This window comes from Miscanthus floridulus, chromosome 15, assembly GCF_019320115.1.
Source record: "Miscanthus floridulus cultivar M001 chromosome 15, ASM1932011v1, whole genome shotgun sequence".
Classification (NCBI taxonomy): domain Eukaryota; kingdom Viridiplantae; phylum Streptophyta; class Magnoliopsida; order Poales; family Poaceae; genus Miscanthus; species Miscanthus floridulus.
The window spans coordinates 800,968-819,778 of record NC_089594.1 but is presented as its reverse complement, the minus strand read 5'-3'; the positions used below and the strand labels follow the sequence as shown (position 1 = coordinate 819,778).

Here is an 18,811-nt window from a genome sequence, read left to right as displayed (position 1 = left end):
GGGCATCATTGCTGTATAGACAAAGTTTCAGGTGGCGGTGTCTTGGAATTGAACCATTAAAATCTGCAGTTGGAAGATCAATGCTTTCTGGAGCCTGCTAGGTGTGGTCAAGTAAGGCTGAGAGAAGTTAATGGTAAAGGTCTCTCTGTTTGTATGCATATTTTGTTCAAGGTGTTAGGTGTATGTATGTGTCTTCAGATTCATCCAATGTATGCCAGATACTAGCAGGCTGTGCACTAGTGAATGGAATCATATACATGAGGACCGGAGTAGAACTGTAGAAGTGCTCCACTCCAAAATATAAAAAGGGCCTACCCAGTGCAGAGACTTGTGTTGATACGCTAGCCAGTAGCCTAGCATCATATCATGCATGTGAGACCAGCTACTGCATTCTTGGGAGAAATTAACAATTATGTTACCACTAGTACAATAGCTGCTACAGCATCCTATTGCAAGCTTGCAATCGATCCATCTCTCCCCCCTTGACCAGAGAGCTACCTATACCTTGAAGAAACTACTGCAAGGGAGTATCGTATCGATCATTGGGTGAGAGAAACATGTGAATGCAAGCTCCGGCTATGGTATACTTGTAATAAAACTATATATATATATATATATATATATATATATATATATATATATATATATATATATATATATATATATATATATATATATATATATATATATATATGATACTAGAGCACATTTGCCAATCCGCCGATAACTGGTGTCTTTGTCTCTTTTAATGTGTTTCCTCTTATGCCTCTCCATGAATTAAAATCTCATGTTCTTTTTTATTATTGTTTTCATGCACTCTGTTGGACCTTAACAGTCGATGAAACAACAACAACATCATCATCATCAACAACAACATAGCCTTTCAGTCCCAAGCAAGTTAGGGTAGGCTAGAGTTGAAACCTAGCTGAAAGCTCTAGTTTATTTTTGGTGAATTGATGAAACTCTAAGTGCTAACCTAGTTTATCAAGTGATTATGATATAGGTAGCACACTCCAAGTGGTGAAGCAAATGAAGATCATAACATGATGATGGTGATGCCATGGTGATGATCAAGTGCTCGGACTTGAAAAGAAGAAAGAGAAAAACAAAGGCTCAAGGCAAAGGTATAAATTGTAGAAGCCATTTTGTTTTGGTGATCAAGACACTTAGTGAGTGTGATCACATTTAGGATCGATAGCCGTACTATTAAGAGGGGGTGAAACTTGTATCGGAATGCGGTTATCAAAGTGCCACTAGATGCTCTAACTCATTGCATATGCATTTAGGATCTAGTGGAGTGCTAACACCCTTGAAAATGTTTGTGAAAATATGCTAACACATGTGCACAAGGTGATACACTTGGTGGTTGGCACATTTGATCAAGGGTGGTGAAGTTTGGGTGCAAGGGTAAGAAACTCCACCGACGGAGTGTCTGCCCGTAGAGTGCGGACAGTCCGACGGTACCACCGGCGCCATAGACAGAAAAGACGGAGGTCACTGTAAGTGACCGGACGCTGGTCTCGGTTGGACCGGCGCGTCCGGTCAGTGGCAGCAGAGGGCGTGCGTTTCGGTCTCATGACCGGACGCTGGGTCGCTCAGCGACCGGACGCTGGCGGGGTGCGTCCGTTCAGTGCTGACGTACGCTGACGTAGGGCGTACAGAGGAGACGCTGGCTATGTCCGGTCAAGCATGACCGGACGCGTCCGGTCGGAAAAAATCACGTTTGGAACCTTACTGAAAACGACCGGACGCTGAAGTCCAGCGTCCAGTCACTTTCTAACTGACACGTCCGGTCAGCAGACGACCGTTGAAATCTGATGAACAACATTTGAAGCAGGGGACACGTGGCGTGAATCATGTGACCGGACGCTGAGGGCCAGCGTCCGGTCGATCGGACCGGAGCGTCCAGTCACCCCGCGTTGTACCCAGTGAAGGGGTACAACGGCTCTATTTCGTGGGGGCTTCTATTTAAGCCCCATGGCCGGCTCAAGCTCACCCTCTTGACCATTTGCATTGACATAGCAACCTTATGAGCTTAGCCAAAGCCCTCTCATTCATTTCCATCATAGATTAAACATCTTTGTGAGATTGGGAGAGAATCCAAGTGCATTACTTGAGTGTTTGCATCTAGAGGCACTTGGTGTTCATGTTTCGCTGTGGATTTCGCTTGTTACTCTTGGTGGTTGCCGCCACCTAGACAGCTTGGAGCAGCGAGGATCATTGAGCGGAGGGTGGTGATTGTCTCCGGCTCCGATCGTGGTGATTGTGAGAGGTTCTTGACCTTCCCCGGCGGAGTGCCAAAAGGTACTCTAGTGGATTGCTCGTGGCTTGTGATCCTTATCTTGTGTTGGTTGTGCGGCACCCTATTGAGAGTTTGGCGTGTGATGCCAATTAGCGCGTGAACCTCCAAGTGAGTGTATCGCCACAATGACGACTAGCTTGCCGGCAAGCAAGTGAACCTCGGTAAAAAATCATTGTGTTCATTATTGATTCCGAGGTGATTGGTCTTCATTCTTATCCACACTTGTGATTGATTGGTTCATACATCTATACGGCGGTATAACCTTCTTGCCTACTATTTATATTACCGCAAACTAGTTATCAAGCTCTTTAGTGTAACTAGTCGTGAGAGCTTGTTAGTTTGGTTAGTGTGGTTCTTTAGTTAGCCTTTGAGAACACACTAACTTAGTGTAGTGATATAGCTATTGTGTGGATATACTCCTATCTAAACTAGATTTGTGGTAGGTGGCTTGCATTTTGGTAGGCTAGCGCAAAACTCGCTTCGCCTCATAATTGTCTAATCCTTTTGTTAAGTGTTGTTGTAGAAATTTTATTAGGCTATTCACCCCCCCTCTAGCCATTAGGACCTTTCACCAGCAAGAACCCTAAGTCATGGTTCAGTCACTTCAATAGCTGATTTCCAAGCACTCCTATTCAAACATAGATCTCTAGGTATATCCCAAGCTTTCAAATCTCTTTTTATTGCCTCCCCCCATGTCAATTTCGGTCTTCCTCTACCTCTCCTCATATTATTAGCTTGGCTTAGGACTCTACATTGCACTGGTGCCTCTGGAGGTCTCCTTTGGACATGGCCAAACCACCTCAACCGATGTTGGATAAGTTTTTCTTCAATTGGTGCTACCCCTAGGCGATCACGTATATCATCGTTCCGAACTCGGTCCATTCTTGTGAGACCACAAATCCATCGCAACATACGCATTTCTACAACACTCAGTTGTTGATCATGTCGAATCTTTGTATGCCAATATTCTGCTCCATACAATATAGCCGGTCTAATCGTCGTTCTATAAAACTTGCCTTTTAGCTTTTGTGGTACCCTCTTATCACAGAGAATGCCACAAGCTTGTTGCCACTTGATCCACCCTGCTTTGATTATATGGCTAACGTCCGCATCAATATCTCCATCCCTTTATAGGATCGATCCCAGATATCAAAAGGTATCCTTCTTAGGCACTACTTGACCTTCCAAACTCACATCTCCCTCTTCCTGTGCAGCTCCGCCAAAGTCGCATCTCATGTATTCTGTTTTAGTTCTGCTCAATCTAAAACCTTTAGACTCAAGAGTCTGCCACCATAACTCTAGTTTCCTATTTACTCCCGCCTGGCTTTCGTCCACTAACACTACATCATCAGCGAACAACATACACCAAGGCAAAGAGATACGGGCATAAGGCTGACCTTTGATGAAGTCTAATTTTAATCGGGAAGTAATCTGTGTTACCATCGTTTGTTCGAACCCTAGTCACAACATTGTTGTACATGTCCTTGATGAGGGTCACGTACTTTGATGGGACTTTATGTTTGTCCAAAGTCCACCACATAACATTTCTTGGTATCTTGTCATAAGCTTTCTCCAAGTCAATGAAAACCATGTGGAGGTCCTTCTTCTGCTCTCTAAACTGCTCCATAACTTGTCTTATTAAGAAGATTGCTTCTGTGGTTGACCTTCCGGGCATGAAATCAAATTGGTTTGTTGATATCTGCGTCGTTCCTCACAGGCGCCGCTCGATGACTCTCTCCCATAGCTTCATAGTGTGCCTCATCAACTTAATTCCCTGATAATTAGTACAACTTTGGATATCTCCCTTGTTCTTGTAGATTGGTACCAATATGCTTCTTCTCCACTCCTTAGGCATCTTGTTCGAACGAAAGATATTGTTGAACATCTTGGTTAGCCATACTATAGCTATATCCCGAGACATCTCCACACCTTGATTGGGATACCATCAGGGTCCATTGCTTTGCCCCTTTTCATCCTCTTCAAGGCTTCTCTGACCTCCGATTCTTGAATCCTCTGCACAAAGCGCCTGTTAGTGTCATCAAACGAGTCGTCTAACTGAACGGTGGTGTCCTCATTCTCACCATTGAATAATTTATCAAAATACTCTTGCCATCTATGTCTGATCTCATCCTCCTTCACCAAGAGCTGCTCCCTCTCATCCTTTATGCATTTGACTTGGTTGAAGTCCCTTGTCATCCTATCGCGAGCCCTAGCCATCATATAAATATCCTTCTCTCCTTCCTTCGTACTCAAACGTTGGTAAAGGTCCTCATAGGCCTGCCCCTTTGCCTCACTCACCGCTCGTTTTGCAGTCTTCTTTGTCATCTTGTACTTCTCTATGTTGTCTGCACACCTGTCATGATACAAGCGCTTATAGCACTCCTTCTTTTCCTTAATAGCCTTTTGCACACCTTCATTCCACCACCAAGTGTCTTTCGAGTCGCATCCGCTCCCTTTGGTCACTCCAAGCACCTCTGAAGCAACCTTCCTAACACATGTTGCTATCTTCTCCCACATGTTGTTTGCATCACCTTCATCCTTCCAAGGGTCCTCTTCAATGACCTTTTCCTTAAAGACCTTTGATGCCTCCCCTTCTAATTTCCACCACTTCGTTCTAGCAACCCTAGCTTGTTTGTTCCCACGAGCTTGCACCAGAAAGCGAAAGTCAGCCACCATCAGCTTGTGTTGAGCGAACACACATTCTCTAGGTATCACCTTACAGTCCACGCAAGTTCGTTTATCTCTCCTTCTAGTAAGGACAAAGTCGATTTGACTAGAGTACTAGCCGCTACTATAGGTCACTAAATGGGACTGTCTCTTACAAAAGAAAGTGTTAGCTATCATCAGATCAAAAGCTATGGTGAAGTCTAAGACTTTCTCTCCCTCCTGGTTGCTACTACCATATCTGAAACCCCCATGAACCGCCTCGAAACCTGCACTTGATGTACATACATGACCATTAAGATCACCTCCTATAAAAAGCTTCTCACTACTAGGGACAGCTCTAACCAAGCGATCTAAGTCTTCCCAGAAAAGCCGCTTAGCACTCTCATCATGGCCTACTTGGGGGGCATATGCACTAATTACGTTTAAGACCATATTGTTAATGACAAGTTTAACTAAGATGATCCTATCCCCTTGCCTTCTCACCTCCACCATGCCATCCTTGAGGCTCTTATCAATCAAAACTCCTACTCCATTTTAGTTTGAAGTTGTCCCTGTGTGCCAGAGCTTGAAGCCGGTATTGTCTACCTCCTTCGCCTTCTGCTCCTTCCATTTAGTCTCTTGGACGCATAAGATATTTACACGCGCTCCTAACCGTCGTGTCCACTAACTCTCCTCCTACTCCATTTTTATTTGAAGTTGTCCCTGTGTACCAGAGCTTGAAGCCGGTATTGTCCACCTCCTTCGCCTTCTGCCCCTTCCATTTAGTCTCTTGGACGCATACGATATTTACACGCCTCCTAACCACTGTGTCTACTAACTCTCTTAACTTACCCGTAAGGGGCCCTACATTCCAGCTACCTAAACGGATCCTAGTTGGCTCGACTAGCTTCCTTACCCTTCGCACCCACCGAGGTAGGTGTGAAGACCCTTGCTCATTTTGTACCACACCCGGGCGCTGATGTGGTGTGCCACTAAGGATGCGACGACCCGATCCTTGCTCACTTGACACCGTGCCCAGATCGCGACACGGCGTGTCACGGGGGTGACGACCCGGCCCTTGTACATTTAACACCATACCCGGGTTCCGACATGGCGCGTCGCTAAGAGGGTTACGCCCCAACGGGATTCTTTTGGGTTTCATCTCTATAAAAGTGGCTAAGTTTTTATATTGGCTCGCCACGCCTAACACAACCCTCCTCCTTTACCAGGGCTTGGGACCTGCTATGCTGAGACACCAAAGGCGCCCCACTATAGACGGAGTTTAACAGTTGATGAAACAAACATGCATAATCTATTAAGATGTTTGGTTTGAGGAAAGGAAATCTGGATGATGTGAAGCATGATCATCTCTCAAATTCAGTGAAATGACCTCATTTCTGGTACCTATACTGTCAAATAAGTTATGCTGGATCAACTCATTTCTTCTCACAAGTGAAAAAAATAAGTGAGAAGATGATAGACTACTTCATGTCTCCATTCCTTAAACCAAACAACCCCATATGTTCTTCCCTCCCATCTCTGCCAGAACCTGAGCCTGACACCATCACACCAATGATTGTTCGGCTGCTCGTATAAGCCAGCTTATAAGCCGGCTTTTTCAGCCATGGTACAATATTTTTCTCTCCCAACAAATCAGCACAAGCGGCTTATAGACCAGCCGAACTGTTCATCCCTCCTCCCATGTCCGTTGCTGCTACCTAAGCGGGCAGTTAGAAGTCTAGTTGGATCTAAGGGCAGCGGCGGTGGCAAGTTGTACACCATCATCAGCCTCGACTCCTTTCTCTTGTGCTAGTGTTGACGGTTATCGATGGTGCTTGCATATGTGAGATGGCTAGCTTGGCCATAGGCTTGGTAATGTTTAAATCCATTGCCCTGTCAGTCGGACCTAATCTCACTCATAGTTGGTTGGACGGATCTATACCGTAATGGGTAGAGAGACCTCACTCCTGAAATTGTTAAAGAACTCTGATTTCTCTTTTTAATCTCTGACTAAAACTTGTAACTAGTCTTTCTCCCTTATACTAACTTCAAATTTAATGATTTTTTCAAAAAAAATTCTAAAATCATGCTATATCAAATTATTGTGTTTTTACATCTATTATTTTATTCATCTTTTCATGTGTGTTTTATCTGTTTGAATTTTGAATTTTAAAAAATGGCAACTTCAAACGTCATTTTGAAATATTAAATGATTTTAGCTGAAAAAGTCATGAACATAAAAGTTGTAGGACTCAGTCAAGATCTACAACTTTTATTTTGATCATTTCTTCATATGATAAAGTGGTACTAACATTATTCACATACAAATCAGCGATTTGTAGCCACCCCTTCGTAGGGGCGGCTGGCAAAACCGCCCCTACAAATAGTGGCTAGACGTAGTGTCTGTGTATAATGTGTGGCTGACTAGGCTGCTAGGTCAGCTACGTGTGACATAAGTGTGTCGGTCATGCTTGGCCATTGCCCTTTCTCATGCCGCGCAGGGGTGGTGCGGCTATGGTGGCACCACATAGGGTTGTTGTGACTATCAGTTCAATGCTACACTTCGTTGTGGCATGGTAGCTAAGCGATGGCTATGTGCGCCTACTTTGGGTGTGGCTTGGCTAGCGACAAGGAAGTTGGTTGTGAGTTGTGTGTATTCTTTTGGACATGGTTTTCACTAACAAAGTGGATCCTTACTTATTTATATTCTTCTTCTCTTATGAAAACTTATACAAAAAATAAAATCTCTTCTTCTCAAGGAGATTGAGATGTAACAGATCATTCTAGAGAAAAAAACATAACTTGTGGATTTGTGTATTCACAGTACCAACAAGGTCACATACATATTTTGTTAAATGAAATGTAAAAGATATAAAACAACAAAGTCATCGAGAAGGAAATAAACTGCAGATGCAGGCACTTTTATGTTTAAATCATGTATGTAGAAGACTAGTACACAAATGTTGTCTTGTGTGCATCAGACTCATGGATAGATACGCACATCGATTGATCAGGAAATAAACAACGAGCAGAGGAAATATATAAAAGAAAAGTTATATATAAATTAAAGCGAAAGGCAATATCAAATTTCTTTCTAGTAAAAGAAAATCCCGTGCAGAGATGTATATAATGTTAACTAGCAGAAAGGAAAAAAGCAATGATATATATAATAATATAAATTAAAGCGAGCAGCATCTACTCATGCATCTATCTATCTATCTATCTATGGCTGGCAGCTGTAGTGATGATCAGCTATACTGATGGAGGAGACTCCAAGGTATGCGGCCAGCATCTCGTGGTCGTCGGCACAGAGCTCTGCTAGGTTGATGCCCTCCTGCACTGCCGGCCACCACTCTGGTGCGGCTGTTGTTGCCGGCGACTCTGACTCTGACTCTGACTGATGTGCTGCTGCTGGGACATGGACATGGTGGTCTGCAACTGCATCCGCCTCCGTGTAGTCGCCGCCGTTGCGCGCGAAGCGTCCCTTCACCCGTGGACGACTGTCTGCGAGTGTCTTCCTGCACGCGTACTGCGCCACCTATTCATTTGCATATGTTAGAGGAAGCAGCTATAGCTAGCTGAAACCAACCAAACCAATATGCATGGATATATATGTTGCAGCAGGGCAGACCGTGATCTTCTTTTGGAAGTTGCGTTGGTTGCGCTTGCTCCGGTACTTGTCAATGCGCTCCCGCCGCTCCTCCGCGCTGTACCTAGTTGCCTGCTGCCGCCCCCACCCTCTGCTCCTCCTCCCGGTCCCGGACGATGAGATCTCCTGTGCTCAGCGCCCGGCGAAACGGGGAGGACAGTTGCTGCAGCCATGCCGGACGACGACGTCGTCGGGGACAGGTGGGGGGTGGCGTGCAGCTGGCTGGCCATGGGTGGAGGAACAATGGCAGGGGCAGGCTGCGAATAGTAACGAGACATGTAGCTCGACTGCGGTGGCAGCGGCGATGGAGAAGGCAGGAATGCTCCTCCACTGGCAAGTAAGGCGTCTGGCCGAGAGGAAAGGATGGCATCACTACCTTTGATCTCACCATCAACGCAATAACAAGAGGAATTGGCCCAGTGATGGTGTTGCTGATACATGGCTGTGGCCTATGGGTGCTGCTAATGTATGTCTCGATCGGTAGTATGTGGTGACAGCTGACAGGCAGGCAGGCCCTCTTGGGTTTTATAGACTTGAACAAACACATGCAACAGGAGATGGAGACCAACATACATACATACACAATGAGCCATGTACAGGTGCTAGTGCTGCATCCACGGCTAGCTGCCACAACCTAACAAAAGTAAGCTGGTGCGCATACAAGCACAGCAGCTTTACTGAATTTTGGGCGTGCACTGCACAACCACAATGCAGGCAGGAATTCTCCATGTTATGCACCAAGGAATTGGATCAATGCAGCTAGCACCAAAACCACAATGCATGTGTACGTTCTGACAATGAGAATCTCAATAGATTGTGAGCACAGCACATGAGCAACACCAAAGCTGGACAATGATTAAGGAAAATGGTGGTCATGATTCTATCTAAATTTCTATTCAAGGAGAAATGAGTAAGTTGGAGATATCGCTTATACCTTTTTGGTTCCACTTGATATCTTTAAAATGGTACTCCCATCCCATATGTCCTGTGCTGCTGTTAAACCAGGACAGACACATGCTCAACTTGCAGTTGACCACACCGCAACTAAGGGGAAGGGCCTACCAATACCACTCCATGTATGGGTCCAGGTTCTGGGGAGGGAATCAACATGCAAAATATTAGCCTGATTCTAGCATCCCCCATCATTCCCTAATCAGAGTAATGTGATGCATGGACACATGCAAAGGTAAGCAACCCATGCAGTTAGTTCATTTACATCCAGATTTGGAGAAACAAAGATCATTACAAAGGAAGCTCACCGAATGATGATCGCAATTAAATGCAAAAGCATCCTTGAAAAGACTTGTGTCCCTACAAAGTCCACCGCACTGGCTCTCATATGACGAGCTTCCAAAATCAGAAGTGACATCTCCCAAGATTTTCCATGCAGTTAGTTCATTTACATCCAGATTTCAAGAAACAAAGGTCATTGCAAAGGAAGCTCACTGAATGATGATCGCAACTAAACGCAAAAGCATCCCTTGAAAAGGCTTTGTCCCTACAAAGTCCACCGCACTGGCTCATATGATGAGCTTTCAAAATCAGAAGTGACATCTCCCAAGATTTTTGGTGGGGTAGGAAGAAATGGTATGATACCACCTTTGAATAATGCAGCCTACAGCAAGGCTGAGCCCACAAGAATCAGTTTTGTTTCGAGCAACTATTGGGCACAAGTTTCCTGCTATTGACCCAGGACGCTGTTTTCAGTTGGCAATTGGTTGGTAAAATCACTGGAGTGTCCTCACACCAATCGCAGCACTCCCTGCTCCTATTATGGCCACAGCTTCTCGTGAATCCCTACAGTAGCCCACTCAAGAATTGTGTATCACGTTGACATAGCCATATGCCCTGACGACTTGAAGTGGCCTTAGCCAACCGACAAGATAAAGTCAAAGGGCACCATAGATCTATTGTCCATTGACATGAGCCAAATTGCTTGTGTGCACCACAATTCTTACGACTTCCTTTTACATGCAACCTGCATCGATTTCAAGACACCAAAGCAACCACACATTAAACTATTGACACTTCACTGCATAGAAAGAGAAATACAAGTATTTCATAAGCCAATGCCTCTTTGTCAAGCAACACATCAACGAATCATTCATGTAAGATAATGAAAACAAGTGGGAGTGATAGGATAGCGCGCAGTTCTCCTAGATTTTCCTTTTCTTCTACTAGGTCAACTATAAGAATAGTCACACCACTATAGCATGAGTGGTGATGCAATGATTGTTTAGTTGATGTGCACGGAGAATTTATTGCAGACTACATAGATACACAACTATTGAAATAATTGGTATTCAAGTACAGAGAAGTTCATTTAACTCCAATAGGATGCCTAATATAAAATTGCAAATCACTATTCAAATGAAATGAAGTTAAGAATAACCAACCGGCCATTTCAAATGTAATAACTTTTAGCTGAAGGAGGCCACATAGATGGAGGCTGATAAGACCTCCTGTTCTGGTGGGATGTGTCATATGGAGGAAAGATTTTGGTCCTGCCCCAAATCTTCCTCCAGGTGCAAGTGTAGGGTATGGCTTTTTACCACGATCATGGCCTCTAGAAACTTTTCACATCAAATAGAAGCATGGTCATTTCATGGTTCATGTGCTATGCTGTAATAGCTAACTAGTTATAGTGGAATCTTATACCATTAAAATAGGATATTGCTGTTTGGCCTCCAAAAATAATGCTATCAACTGTTACTGCATCCAAAATCAGGAAACAAATGCTTTTGAAAAGCCACAGCAATGCTAGCGGAGCTTACTACTTTATCTGCGCTTATCTTCCCTTCCAATACAGTCTATCTTTAAAGAGAAAATTTTTAGTAGTTCATGTTTAATCCCTAAACTACATCCATAGAATACTAAGTAGAAATGAAAGAAAACAAGAAATATGCACATCCAACTCAATATTTCCAGAGGCATTTGAGTACAGCATAGCTGGTTCATCTTGTAGTTGATTTGCTATACTATGGCAACATGGGAGCACCATATGCTACAATGTCTGTTTACAATAATTTATAATTTTGCAGGCTCCGCCGTGCCAGGTACTAAAATGAGATTACATTTTGCATAAATTTTTTTTGTGATGAATCCAGTTTTAGTAACCATTGCTTCATATTATTTCAAGGCAATCACTACAAAACATAACATTTTTACTGCTTCAATATTGTTAGGTATAGAGGATATCAGGATGAGTAGGAATAACATAATGCTACTTCAGAGAGCCTACAAAGCCTAAGAATAACATAATGGCCATACATGGTGGTCACGTGCAGGTTTATTTTCAGTTAAGCAAGGAAGAAGCTGCTAAAATTGAGGTGCTATATGTAAGGTGTTTCAAGGCTAGACATGCAAACACTTTCAAATGGGTTTTCTTTTAGTTACATATGCATACACCAACATTGATGATTATACACATTTGTTAGTGTAGAGCATCCTGTAATAAGGATCTAGCAACAAATGCCAACAATATCTATTTCAACAAGAATATATGAAATCATGTTTCACAGGCAGTGAAGAATTAAGCGTCAGATAGGATTGAGCTAATAGTTTAATATCCTCCTAATTTCAGCATTAGCATGACAGAACATTTCATGAGCAAACATGCAGCCAACTGTTTCTGTTCCATTTACAATAAAGTCAACAATACTTGGTAAGAATGTAAATACCTAATAAGAATAAAATTAATGCAGAATTACTAAGCCTGCTACGTGAAAAAAGATAAATCAGATTGTTACTGCAACTTTGCACATTTGCGAAACAGTAAAACCAACACTAGTTTTCCCTGACCTATATTTCTATTTATTTCCAGAACCATACTATCAGTCAATGGTCAAACCTAAAACATATCTACTGCAATATTCACCAGATTTCATGAGCTTGTGTATTAAAGGTAGTGAGCCAGGTGGAACTGCCAGTCCCATTAGTCATTGATCAGATCAGTATGTATCTTAATTTGTCCAAGGTTAATTTGATCAAAGTCACCAAACATGAAAGTAGGAACCAAAAGGAGAGTTTTACTATACAAAACTTGAAAGTTGAGATTTGTAGTGGCACCGGGGAAAGTTAGACCTAGGTTACATATGGACGAACCAAAAAAGAAAATTTTCCACCTTTCAGGTATGGCTCTGTTTTCCATATGTACAATACAACTGATTGGTAAAAGGATTTGCATTTCAAATCAAAACTTTAAAACGAGATTTCTTGATCTTCCCTTGTTACATAATGATTCAGGGATGGTAATTGACAGCAAACTCCTGTCAGAGTGAAATAAAACCTCATGCACGTTTGATCAGTCCTCTTACTTTGCATATTTTCTTCTTGAAACAAACGGACCGAAGGAAGCCCAAGAAAGGACGATAAGCTGGATGGTGCGGCCTTAGTTTATGTCTTCGCTTTTCTGCAAAAGCAACAATAATTTAGACTTGTTTAGAAGATAGATATAATATGAACTTATTTTTTGTGTTCTACAGAATCAAATCCTTTTCACGAAACAAGATGATAAACCCTTTCGGCCTCTCCAAAAGGAAGTTTATTTTACTCTTTAACAAAATATGTAAATGAGGCAAGGAACAAGGAGTATCCTTCTGATTGCCTTTCCCTTATAAAAGAAAGATGACAGAAACCCCATTGTATCATCTCAAGAAACTAGAGAATTAACAGAGAAAAAAAGGTATGCAACACAAAACGGCAGTATGCACCGTAAATAAATGAAACAATTCTGAATATTAAAGAGTAGAAAGATTAGGAGTGTTCCAAATTAAAAAAAAAGATTAGTCAAGGCATCATATCTTACCTGATCTGACTGTGGACATCCCAGCTTTACCACTTGGATAAGGAAATTTTAGAAGTAGCTCATGCATTTTACAACAACAACAACAACAACAAAGCCTTTAAGTCCCAAACAAGTTGGGGTAGGCTAGAGTTGAAACCCAGCAGAAGCAATCAAGGTTCAGGCACGTGAATAGCTGTCTTCCAAGCACTCCTATCTAAGGCTAAGTCTTTGGGTATATTCCATCCTTTCAAGTCTCCTTTTATTGCCTCTACCCAAGTCAACTTCGGTCTTCCTCTGCCTCTCTTCACGTTACTATCCTGGCTTAGGATTCCACTACGCACCAGTGCCTCTAGAGGTCTCCGTTGCACATGTCCAAACCATCTCAATCGGTGTTGGACAAGCTTTTCTTCAATTGGTGCTACCCCTAATCTATCACGTATATCATCGTTCCGAACTCGATCCCTTCTTGTATGACCGCAAATCCAACGCAACATACGCATTTCCGCAACACTTAACTGTTGAACATGTCGTCTTTTCGTAGGCCAACATTCTGCACCATACAACATAGCAGGTCTAATCGTCGTCCTATAAAACTTGCCTTTTAGCTTCTGTGGTACCCTTTTGTCACATATGACACCAGATGCTTGCCGCCACTTCATCCACCCTGCTTTGATTCTATGGCTAACATCTTCATCAATATCCCCGTCTCTCTGTAGCATTGATCCTAAATATCGAAAGGTATCCTTTCTAGGCACTACTTGACCTTCCAAACTAATATCTTCCTCCTCCCGAGTAGTAGTGCCAAAGTCACATCTCATATACTCAGTTTTAGTTCTACTGAGTCTAAAACCTTTGGACTCCAAAGTCTCCCGCCATAACTCCAGTTTCTGATTCACTCCTGTCCGGCTTTCATCAACTAGTACTACATCGTCCGCGAAAAGCATACACCAAGGGATGTCCCCTTGTATGTCCCTTGTGACCTCATCCATCACTAAGGCAAACAAATAAGGGCTCAAAGCTGACCCTTGATGTAGTCCTATCCTAATCGGAAAGTCATCCGTATCTCCATCACTTGTTCGAACTCTAGTCACAACATTGTTGTACATCAGCCTATTCGCTTGCTCGTAAACGATCGTAAATTTCCAGCCGGGAACATTGTTTTTCTCACACCAAACCAGCCAGCAGTAAATAATCCACGATACGATACGGCCTCCCGAACAGGGTGCATGTCCTTAATGAGTCCGACGTACTTCGTTGGGACTTTATGTTTGTCCAAAGCCCACCACATAACATTCCTTGGTATTTTATCATAAGCCTTCTCCAAGTCAATAAAAACCATGTGTAGGTCCTTCTTCTTCTCCCTATACCGCTCCATAACTTGTCTTATTAAGAAAATGGCCTCCATGGTTGATCTTCCGGGCATGAAACCAAATTAGTTCATAGAGACCCGCGTTATTGCTCTCAAGCGATGCTCGATAACTCTCTCACATAGCTTCATAGTATGGCTCATTAACTTAATTCCTCGGTAATTAGTACAACTTTGAAGATTCCCTTTATTCTTGTAGATCGGTACCAATATACTTCTCCTCCACTCGTCAGGCATCTTGTTCGATCGAAAAATATGGTTGAACAGCTTGGTTAGCCATACTATAGCTATGTCCCCCGAGGCATCTCCACACCTCGATTGGGATACCATCCGGTCCCATCGCCTTACCTCCTTTCATCCTTTTCAACACCTCGCTGACCTCAGATTCTTGGATTCTCCGCACAAAGCGCCTATTGGTGTCATCAAAAGAGCCATCCAACTGAAAGGTATTCTCACCATTAAACAATTTGTCAAAATACTCTTGCCATCGATGTCGGATCTCATCCTCCTTCACCAAGAGATGCTCCCTTTCATTCTTAATGCACTTAACTTGGTTGAAGTCCCTTGTCTTTCTCTCACGAACCCTAGCCATCCTATAAATGTCCTTCTCTCCTTCATTCGTACTCAAATGTTGGTAAAGATCCTCGTACGCTCTACCCTTTGCCACACTTACAGCTCGCTTTGCAGTCTTCTTTGCCACCTTATACTTCTCTATGTTGTCCACACTCCTGTCATGGTACAAGCGTCTATAGCATTCTTTCTTCTCCTTAATAGCCATTTGGACTTGCTCGTTCCACCACCAAGTATCTTTAGCCTTGCCTCCACTTCCTTTGGTTACTCCACACACCTCTGAGGCCACCTTCCAAATGTTGGTTGCCATCTTCTCCCACATGTTGTTTAGCTCATGCATTTTAGCAATACTTTTATCCAAAGAAGCATTTATGTCCTTAGAATTCTGTTCTTTCAGCTCATCACTTTCACAGCTTGCACCAGTGCTTCTTGTATGAATAGTTGAGCTGATCTCCTGACCATGGGACGTAGGTTCCACTCAAATAGATGTTCTTGTTTTTTTGTCAACGGATTCTGCTTCATTTTCCACAGTTTGTACTATGTTTTCATCCCTACTTTGCTCTACTTTTCCCTCCATAACTTTCGTCTGAATTATAACATCCCTGCATAATTCATGACTTGAGTAAAATGAAAGATCAGATGGTGCCTCGTCATCTACCCCACATGGGGGACACTCCAGTGGTTCTGAAGTACCTCTGCAAGCCTCATTATCAGCTTGCATTCCATTAGACCTGTCTGAATCCTTGTCCTCAGGCCAAACATCAGCACCAGAAGAAATTTCATCAACCTCACTCACACCAGAGGTGCAATCAGTGTGATATTTCATATAAGACTTGGCCCCTGATCCTCAAGACTAGTACCAGAAAACTCTATGCCATGGGGAAGAGCATAACATGCTAGCTTCGTACTAGTATCAGAGGTTGAAGGAATATTGTCACTGACAATGAGTTTTGGCCTACATGATTCTATTGTATCTACTTCCATTGCATCCTGCACGAATTCAACATGTTTGGCGATAATTTTTGGGTCAGCAAAACAACCTGTACCAGGCTGCACAAAAGGATTGACAAAAACTTCATTGTTTTCGGCCTTCTCAAGTATAGCATTGTGATAATTGAAAGATGCTGGCAAGATAGATTGGACACAATCTGTCAGGACTTCAGTTCTGTCAACTTGTAGTGTCTCTTCTTGAGTTTCAGATGGGATTTGACCTTGATCACTAGGTTGTTCTGACAGTTTAGCAATGACAGACACATCAGGATTATGAGGTTTTTCGTGTGACCCTTCTATTACACCACATATGGGTGAACCAGGAAGTTCATCAAAGTTGGAAGGAGGTCCCCGCTGATTTGCTCCTACTTCAGATGATACAGAATTCCAACCAATCCAATCAGCAAACTTGAATTTTGTTGAAGTCAACTCTTCATTTGGTATTGGTAATAGTCTGTGTACTCTAATTGTTTCTTTGTAAAAGTGTTTCTTCCTCATAGCCTTCAAAACAAGTGACCTGACAATGGTTAAAATGGCACAAAATCGCATCACAATGCAAGCAACATTTGCTGTCTTTTTAAATGGAAAGTAGGTAGCATAAATTGACAGAATGGCCGGTTCCAGGTTGCAATCAGAGAGCTGAAACTAAATAAAACAAAAGGCTGATATATTTTAACAGCAAAAGATGCTCTTTGCACAGGGGTTACTGCACGAGCCAAAACTAACCCAATCAGTAGCATAAATTGACAGAATGGCTGGCTACCATGCATGATTTCTGAGACAAGGGGCTTGGCAAATGAATAGCTCACCTGCAGTTGGTGGACATAGCAGCTTTTGCTCGGTCGATGGGAATGGCAAGTAAATAAGCAGATAGGTTTATGACATCATAGGGGCCTCTGATCTGGGAAGCAGTATGAGCAGCGCTTGAGATGATGAGATTTTTTCCTTTAGTCCAGTCCACCAAAAGCTGAAAATGGAATGTATTATTATAGATATATAAAAGTTGTATGTACCATATGGTGTCTGAAAATAGGTGATCTTCTCAAAGAGAGAGAGAGGCGTTATCACAAATGGAAAACAATGTTGGGTCTTTGGGTAGGAGTAGAATAACATTGACCTTGACTTCAGCTATCAGGTTGCTCTTGGCATTGACGTCAGTAGAAATGAGTGGGGAGTAGGCAATCTCGAAATGCAGCCCCTTTTGCAGGGCAAGCTTGAGCATTGGGGGCTTGATGCGGAAGGGCAGCTTACCGTGCGAGGAGAAATCGATGGAGATGAGATCAAGGTGTTGAGCTGAGAGGGGTGCCTGACAGAGGTGATCGAATGCGGCCTGGGTGAGGGGGCGGGCTGCGACGAGGTCGTAGTTGCGGAGGAGGCGGGAGGCGGAGGGGGCGAGCGCGGAAGCGGTGGCAGCAGCGGAATCGAGGGAGAGGGTGATTCGGGTGTACTGGCGGAAGGGCTCGGAGGCGGGGGAGGCGAGGCGGCGGCCATGGAGAGCGGCGGAGGATGGGAGCGGGAGCGAGGAGAGGGGCGCGAAAAGCTCGGTGCGGCAGCGGTGGGAGTCGGCAAGGATGCCGCGGTGGGGGTGGTCAAGAGCGACGGCGGCGTAGCCGAGCTCGAGAGCGCGCGCCGTGGCGGCTAAGAGTTGGAGGCGGGAGGAGGAAGAGGAGTTGCCATCGCCTCCGTCACCGGAGGAGGAGGACGGGAGGAGGCTGAGGTCGTAGAAGAGGAGCGGCGCCGCCATCCCCGCCCTAACCAACAACTGCGGCGCGGAAAGGCCAGCCAAGGAGAAGGGACGGAGTGAAGGAAGAAGACGAGACGAGTAGCATGGACTCGTTCGGCCCAGGAGCCCATTAACAACCACTAGGAGGAAGCAGGCCAGGCCCATAATAAAAACATTAGGTGCATTTTGTTTTGGGAAACGACAATAATACCATTAAGAGACCCGGAAGGACGAACGCCTCCCTCCATTTACTTTTGCACGCACCGCTCGTCTAGCGACCCTATCCGCTCGTCCCGTCCACTCACTACACCGATTCCTCCCTGCGTCATCGTGCCCATCCGCCCACCCCACTCCATCTCGTTGTTGCTCGTCCTCCACAGCGTCGCGCCCCATCTCCTACAACCTCCTCTGTTCTGCCTCCCCACATTGCCTCATCCGTGCCGCATTCCTCACCAGGCCCAGTCTACCTCGCTCGCCTTCACCTCGCTGCCTCCTCGCTGCGGCCGACCCACTCACCGCAACCGCCTCCACCGAGCTGGCAAGCCGCGACCGCCTCCATAGCAGACGCTCCAGTAAGCAGGCGAGGGAGACAAAATTTGTGTGACGTCGTGCCCGCCGGCGAGTTGCCCATGCCGCTGTCGTACAGCGAGGTCCATGCGTCGTTGTCAACCTCCGCGTCGGCGTGCCTCTATTCGTCCAAGCAAAGCCCATGTTGCAAGAGTATATTTCAAATATTTTAGATGTTTCATCTAGATGTTGCAAGTGTTTCATCTTGACGT

General features: G+C 44.1%; 1 pseudogene; it reads right to left on the bottom strand.

Annotated features, from left to right (window-relative positions):
* Positions 1–8,336: 8,336 nt before the first annotated feature.
* LOC136508054 (uncharacterized) lies at positions 8,337–18,112 on the bottom strand (annotated as a pseudogene).
* Between the last annotated feature and the right edge of the window lie 699 nt (positions 18,113–18,811).